The sequence below is a fragment of the Passer montanus genome, unplaced genomic scaffold (assembly GCF_014805655.1).
Source record: "Passer montanus isolate IOZ18808 unplaced genomic scaffold, ASM1480565v1 scaffold27, whole genome shotgun sequence".
In the NCBI taxonomy this organism is placed as follows: Eukaryota; Metazoa; Chordata; class Aves; order Passeriformes; family Passeridae; genus Passer; species Passer montanus.
This window is the reverse complement of record NW_024367372.1, coordinates 3368859-3376853: the sequence shown is the minus strand read 5'-3', so window position 1 is coordinate 3376853 and position 7995 is coordinate 3368859. Positions and strand designations below refer to the sequence as shown.

General features: G+C 40.6%; 1 long non-coding RNA gene across 2 annotated transcripts; it reads left to right on the top strand.

The window, feature by feature from the left end:
- Nucleotides 1–563: 563 nt before the first annotated feature.
- LOC120503846 lies at nt 564–4442 on the top strand. 2 transcript variants are annotated; one of them, XR_005627858.1, is made up of 4 exons: nt 564–933; nt 1713–1790; nt 2465–2525; nt 4317–4442. It is a non-coding gene; the product is annotated as an uncharacterized LOC120503846 (long non-coding RNA). The 2 variants fall into 2 exon arrangements; XR_005627859.1 differs by having other exon boundaries at nt 4276–4436.
- The last annotated feature ends 3553 nt before the right edge of the window (nt 4443–7995 follow it).

The following is a 7995-nucleotide window of genomic DNA, read 5'->3' as shown; positions in this document are numbered from 1 at the left end:
AGGATTTTGCTATTCTCAGTAAATAACACCTTTCTCTGCTTTATTCCCAGGAATGAATTGTAAGTAGCTGAGAGGAGAGAATATCAGTGCAGCCAGTCATTCTGTGCTCTGTGGGGTTAGAAGAGCTGAAAACAGCACTGTCCTGGCATTTGCTTACAAGGATTTCTGACAGCTCCAGATTCTGGTTACAGATTATGCTGGCACAGGTTTACCTGAGAGTACACTCAGGCAAATGTTTGAATTTACATCAGTACTGATGAAAAGAGGATTTGGTCCTCATTCCTTCATTCAGGAAATCAGCTGTGTTTTAGAAAGGATGCTCACACAGTCTTAGCTCCCTGCCATGCTTCAGGAGGCACTTCTCTAATTTACAGGCTTCGTGCACATTATTGAATGGTACCGAATTAACTGGAGGTGAAAACAATTCTAGCACATTTCTTCAGCTGCTGGCAATACATGTAACTCCATTGTCTTTAATAACAAGTGCTAATTTTACACCTGTTAAGGACTTGATAAAGAGCAGCTTGGCAGTGCTGTGCCTTCTGGGGTAGATAATGAGCCATTTTGTATCTCTCAGTCCTGGCTTTCTCACTTGCTTGTGCTGGCTGGAGTGCTAGGAGGGCGAGATGTGGATTTTATTTGCTGCCAAGGCTCTTATGTTATTATTCTGCCTCTCCCTGGCTGCTAGTAGCCATATGGGTGACTCTTCTGGGAATGTGCAGGCACTGTGTTTTGACTTACAGCCCTGTGTGAATGGTTTTCTTGACCTGCGTGATAAATCCTAACATGAGGAGAACATTTGAAAAAAAAGTCTTGACTTGCACATACCTTTGTCTCAAAAAGTGAAGGGAGCTTTGGAGGAGTTCTAGTGAGAATTTTTTGAAGTCAGTAATTGTATGGGCCATCTGCTGTGAGGGGGAGAGCTGAAAAATGGTAGGTATTGTCTTAAGTGTGCGTAATCCAATTTTTTTTGTGAATGCAGCCTTTAATCACCACTCTTGCAAAGTGAGGCATCTGCTTCTGAATTTAAGTAGCTGAGACTAATCAGACTAATTCAAGTCTTTCTGCAATAGGCCTAATTGATCAGCCTAATATCGTTGCAAAAAAAAAAAAAAAGAGAGAGAGAATAATTGTTTATTTATATTACTCTTTATAATAACAAAGATGAATATTTTCATCACTTTTCAGGGTAGTCTTGAAAGTTGATATAGAGATTTGTTTACAAAATACACCTGTTCTTATTTGTTGCTACTTCAAAGCCTGCACTATGCTTAAAGAGAGAAGAAAGTGCTGATGTGTGTATTTCCTACTGGAGTCCTCTTATTCTCGTCATAGTGCAAAAAGTTATCTTAGTTTGGAATACAACTTAGCCTGAAGTGTGTGTGAAGTATTCTAATGCAAATTGCTAATTTGAACTGAAGTATTTAGTCTGAGGAGAAGTTTTCAGTTAAGCCTTTTCTCATGTATGTCAAGCCTTCTGACATGCATTCAGTATGTTTTGCAAATATTAAAGCAAGCTATTATTAGAAAAGTGCTATTGAGGGTAAACTGAGGAAAAGCAAAGGCACACGAGTTAGCAAGACAAGCATGTCTTGGCTCCTTGTTCCCCACTCTGGCTGTTGGAAGATACTCCACATCCCACAGCTTCCAGTCTAATATTGCCTGGACCTGCCCAAATGTTTCTGAATCCAATACAGAAATGTTATTTACAGGACAAAAATGTGCTTCTAAGAAAAGGGTGCTTATCACTGCAACACTAACGAATCTGAATTCTCCTCAACTTGCCTCAGGTAGGAATTCACTGATATTTTTACAATTGGATATTGTCACATTCCTGAAGAAAGTTGATGTGGATAAAATGATTAATTTTATTACACATATAGGCACACATTCAGGCAGAAAATTGTGGCAGCAACAACATTACATTGCTCTGCTTTGTGATCTTGTTAAAATAGTGTTTTATTTGCTGGTGTTGAAAGCTAGGACAGCCCCCCCCCCCCTTATAGCTTCAGATAAATCCTGACATTTCACACAGACCTGAACCCTGGGCAGATTATTAACCCTTGAGTGAAGTCTAATACATAGTGAAAGTTATTCATGTACCTAAGTCTTTATCTTAATTATTGTTTGCCTGCTGTATTAGGGAATGGCTTAATGTGCCAAGTGCAAAAAGCATTTAAACTCAGCAAGTGCCCATGCCACCAGAACTTCTTTTTATCATATAGGGAGAATAGCTCTCCTCCCACTGTCCTTGTGATGGTAACATAAAAAGAGAGGAACCACAGTACTGAACATAGCAATAAAATAATTCCTATTGGTTTGTAAGGCTGTAGTGGAAAATAATCAAGGGAAATGACAAGAATAAACCAGTGAGAGTTAACTTAGAAAAACCTGGCATTATACAAAGTCAGAAACATATGAAAGCTTCCAGCTTGCTTTGTTTCACTTAGTTAATGTTTTGCAGAGTGTTCACATGTGTGGTGCTGATCTGAACTAAGATCTAGTCCCTGGAAGCCTTTCATAAGGTAAATAAACCAACATCCTCCAAAGAATATTTAAGAATAGATAATAATCTTGGCTTAATATGTCATGAATGTTTGTTACAAGTGTTCCCATCCTTTCCCCTCCTAGCTTTTACAGAAACAGCCTTATAACATTTGTAGAATGTGTCTGGAGTGTTTCATAACTCCTGGGAGTTGTAGCACAAATATTTTTTTTTACTAAATGATGTTACTTGAGCAGTATTTTTGACTACTTATTTTCTTTGATGTAGCCAGGGAGCACATTGCTGTCCCTGCAGTGGTGAAAGGGATACCTTGGTCTCACAGGTGTTGCACAGCCCAAGATGTATTTTTATCACTTTGAAAAATTAAGTCCTGGGACAGTCTTGACCATTGTGCTTTCATGTGGTTTGCTATTCTCTTGGTGATGTTGTTGGAATTCTATCACATTGTGATGCTGAAAGGAATTTGTACTCTCAAGTGCCTCATCTATTAATAAGCAGAGATCCAGTTCTGTTTAACATCTTATTGATGCTCAGGGTGAGGGAACTGAGGGCATCCTCCGTCAGTTTGTTGATGACTCCAAGCTGGGTGGGAGTGTTGATCTGGGAGGCTCTGCAGAGGGTTCTGAACAGGTTGCTGTGCCCAAGGCACGATGTATGAGGTGCCAGCTCCTGTCTTTGGGTCACAACAGCCCCTGCAGTGCTGCAGGCTGGGGTCAGAGTGGCTGGAAAGTGGCACAGTGGCAAAGAATCTGGGTGGCATGAGCCAGCAGCGTGTGCAAGTGGCCAAAAAGGCCAGTGGCATCCTGGCCTGTATTGGGAAGAGTGTGGCCACAGGACCAGGTCGGTGATTGTCCCCCTGTACTCGGCTCTGGTGAGGCCACACCCCAAGGTCTGTGTCCAGTTCTGGGCCCCTTATTTCAGTGAAGACATTGAGGTGCTGGGAAAAGTCCAGAGAAGGGCAGTGGAGCTGGACAAGGGTCTGGAGTACCACTGAGGAGCAGCTGAGGCAGCTGGGGGTGTTTTAGCCTGGAGAAAAGGAGGCTCAGGGAGGACCTTACTGCCCTCTACAACTGCCTGAAAGGAGGGTGTAGCAAAGTGGCCTCTTCTCCCAGCCAACAAGCAATAGGATGAAACTGCCACAATTTATGCCAGGGAATGTTTAGATTGGATATTAAGAAAAATTTCAGTTTCAAAGGGTTGTCAAGCATTGGAAGAGGCTACTGAGGGAAATGGTGGAGTAACCACCCCTGGAGGTATTTAGAGATGTGTGGATGTCGTGCTTAAGGACATGGCTTGGCAATGCTGGGTAATGGTTGGATTGAATGATCCTAAAGGTCTTTCCCAATCCAAATGATTTTATGATCTAGGGAAATCTGTTAAATGAAATGTCTGTGGTGTTGTTACCAGAGACTGCTTGGGCACTGGGCTGGAGGTGGAACCAATGACACTGATGGGTCCCTGCCCACTCAGCATATTCTGTGATTCCAGGGGATGTTTAAACCAGGGAGCTCCTTATGAGCTGAGTGGTTCAGAGGGGCTTTTCTGAAAAACACAGGGCCTGGGCAGCCAGTGAGTTTTTCTTTCTTTTGCATATGCAGTGGCAGAAAGGCAAGGAAACTGTTTTGAAAGTGAAGGAAATAGGAGAATTTGGAGAGATAAAGTGAGAAAGGTGAAGTAGGCAGAACTGTACCAAAGCTGTTACTGTCAGGCAGTGGGGTTGCATGGATAGCAACTAATGGAGCACTATCTGTCTTGTTATTTGGTTGCAGTCTCTACCATGATACAATTTTTTATTTTTTTTTTACTGGAGTGTGGCTACGAACTGGATTTATTAATATATGAGAAGATTCTTCCCACCTTCAGTCTGATGTTGCCATCCTTTGTGAAGAGGAGATCATTATATTCTATTCATCTCAGCAGTCTGCAACAGCAGGAGGTAAGAAGGTGTTTTCACTCTGAATAAATGGTGACTTGGTTTGAAAGTCAGCTCTGACTTAACTTACAATTTCCTATCTTCTGGTGTGCAGCCACTTCCTGCAAAGAAACAGCATTTGAGAGGCAGAAGCAATGAGACTTCTTAGCAAGAACATGCAAGTACAGCAAGATCTACTTTAATACTTGTTTAATAATCTTTCAAGGCCCAGTTCTGAACTCTGACCCAAACTGCCAAGATTGGAGTAATGCTGGTGTTTTGCGAATAGAAGCAGTTTTATACTTATAATTCTTCTCCTCCAGGCATTTTTACTGTCTCTCTTAAAGTGATTTAAGGTTGCTATGTGTCTCTACAATAAGTAATCTTCAATTTAAAATGAAGTTAAGTTTTGATTTTTGTAGAATAAGTAGGCTTACACAGTTGATTCAGTTTTATTCATCTGCAAACACCTGAAGTGATAGAACTTTACAGGAAAAATGATGTATTTACTCTGTAGCCTGTGTTGTGGAGAGATGTGATTAATTTAAGGGTCTTTCTCTCCCTGCTCCACACTTCAAGCTCAGGTCTACCTGAATAAAGCCTAACAGATTTGAAAGCAGCATTTCAAACCCTGCTCTACTAAATTCCTTTTTGAGGAAGCTCTAATCTGAGCATTGCTTCATAAATATGGTACTGTCTGCAAGAGTTCATGAGGTTCTTCTTGCATATAATTTTGCTCATGAATCATAAATTCAAACCCTGGCATTTAGTTAGGGTGTTGCAAACAAAACCTGCACACCTGCATAGTGGTTTAAAAGAAGCTGCATAATCCATTCACTTTTGTCCACATCTTGCAATTTTCCTTGCTGGTTAAATCCATTCTCTGTTCTAGTAGTTCAAGTCTACAAAGGCTAAGGTAGTTCATGTGTGCTTAAAGCCAAGATATCTTCTTTCTATCCAGGTTAATCCATTTCAGCCAGATTTGTTAGCTGAGACATCTAGAATCCTTCCCTTGTAGAGCACCATTTGGTTCTGCAAATGTCTTTGTAGGGATTCTGACAGATGAGTTTCTGGTTAAGGGACAAAGGGAAATCAAGATGTCCTTAAAACTGTTTTAGGTATTCCTTATGTTGGAATAGTTTTGGTGTTGAAAAGCTTTGAGAGCATTAGATTAAAGGGAGAAGAACTGGGATATGAGGACACACAGTTATGGTTTTTTGTGGGTTTTTTTTTGAACACATACACTTCCTGAGATTTCCCATTATGGCAGAAATGTAGATACTTAGACTGTATCCTTATTGAAGGTAAAGCAGTGTGGTTTTACTGAAGTTAGACCGATACTGCTTCTATATGAGCTGTCTTTTAACTTGAAGTATTTTTCATCAGTTTGCAAAGCAGAACAAATATTCTTTCTTCTAAAAGTCCTTGTGTTCTCTGTGGAGCTTCAGTGCTGAGCAAAGAGAATTCTTTCAATTTAAATAACTATAATTTATATTGATGATAATATGCTGAATTCTGTAACCCCTTCCATCTCTTGGAAGGATCTTAACACATCCTTGAGTTTTGGAACACTTTTATCTGGATGTAGAAGATGGATGCAGATGTCATGGGGTCTTTAATTTTGACTCTTTAGATTCATCCCCCTTCTTTCTGATTAATTTCTCTACGGGGTGTCTGCCTTTTACATCACAGAAAATGGAGTGCCAGAGGAGGGAGATGTAATGTTTCATCAGCAGCCTCTGTTTAATGTAACTGTGCTAGTCCTGTGAACTAAATATGCTATCAAATGTAATTCCCCTGGGATGAACAGACAGTAATACTGGGTGAGCTGCAGGAGAACATACACAGGACAGCCTGAAAAGCCAAATCTTTCCTGTACCTTTTTTCTAAGCCTGAAGCAGGGGTCTTTTCTGTTAGTCTTAAATTTTTCTTGTAGAGAAGGAAAGGTATTTCAATGTCTGGTATGTATTTGACAGCTGATTGAAAGAAAAGGTTGAAGCTAATGTGTTATATATGCTGCAGCAGCCCTGGGAAGGTGTCAAAGACAGGCTGAAACCAAAACAGTGCATTGGGAACCCACATGCATGAGGTGTGTTCTCTATTTAGCAAGTTTTTTGAATAAGTCTATTGATAGCACAGAACTAAAGGAATTCTGGAGTCAAAGCCAAGATCCCTCTGCTATGTCTCTGCTTTCACATCTTTAATTCAATAAGACTAAATAAGATCCGTATTTCTGTTTCTGTAGATTCTTTCCCCCATTAGGGTGAGGTGGGGTGGTGGCCCTGCTGCTGAAGCACCTGGGAATGAGCATTTATCCTAAAGCTTCTCCCTGCTGGCAGAGGTTAGCTGAGTCCCACCAGCATTTTCAAGACTTCCTGCAGAACCTTCTGTGTATTTCCTTGTGTGTCCCAATGCCTCTGCTGCCAAGAAGCAGCTGCACACTCACCGAGGGGTGTAGGACAGTCCACAAGGCAATGGGAGGAACAAGCAGCGAGTCATGATGTGAAGTTGCAGTGCACTAGCACAAACTTGCCCATGTTCATGGGGCTCCCACACAGCCTTGATGTGAAGTCATTTTCTGCTTTGAAAGGATAGGTGGAATAAGCTGCTTTGCGTACCTGCACTGGGGGTGGTGTGTAATCTCCTTGGATTTACCTGTGCTTTAGCTCCTATTGTCTAGGACTAAGCAGTCGGCAATTAAAAGAGGAATTTTTTTCCCTTCTTATATATGAAAAACAACATTACTGCACAAACAGTACTGGCTTGGCTGTGTGTGGCTGGGTCTTCTTGACGCTTTCTATATTTATCTAACTCCTGTTTAATTAGTTTCACCCACTTGTACTAAGGATGAACCTGAAGATATGTGGAAGCATGCCAGACATAAAACAAAAGGTGTATGGGAAAGAAGTGACTTCAGATCTCTCAAGTATCAATCTGGTGCTTAGCTATTAAACTGCCTTCCTTTTCTTTGCTATAAAGAACACTTTGAATCTGCCACAGACTATTTAAAGGATCTGAGGGCAAGATACTTGGTTTCTCAATCTCTGTTTACCTCTGTTACAGTAATAGTAACTGGAATATTATGAAGCTTGTGGTGATTAATAAGCATCATTGAGAAACCCAGTTGCAATATAGCATAGCAATGATGTAATAATGGTATCTCTACTGATCAAAAGGTGATAAATTTTAATGTGTTATAACTAGACTCTATATTTTTGTAGCCAGTACCAGCAAAGTTCATTGCCCAGAAACTTTCCTGCTCCATAAACCAACAGTTTGGATGCTACAGTGACAAGCCAAATTTTTATTAACTAGAAGTATAATCAAGAATTTAACACATTCCTAGTCATGTGTAAAAAAGTGCTTTCAAAAGAAGATAACATTCTATGAAGATCTAGGAGTTTTTCTAGTATCTCTTTTCCAGTTAGAAGGGGAAAGCCATGCATACAACTGCAACTTCCAATTGAAATTTTGAAGTTTAGGTTCTGCATGTGATGTTGGAGCTGAGAAAGTGATCTTCTGATGCATACCAACCTCTCATGACAAATGTTCCAGTAAACACCCTACCCTGCTTCCA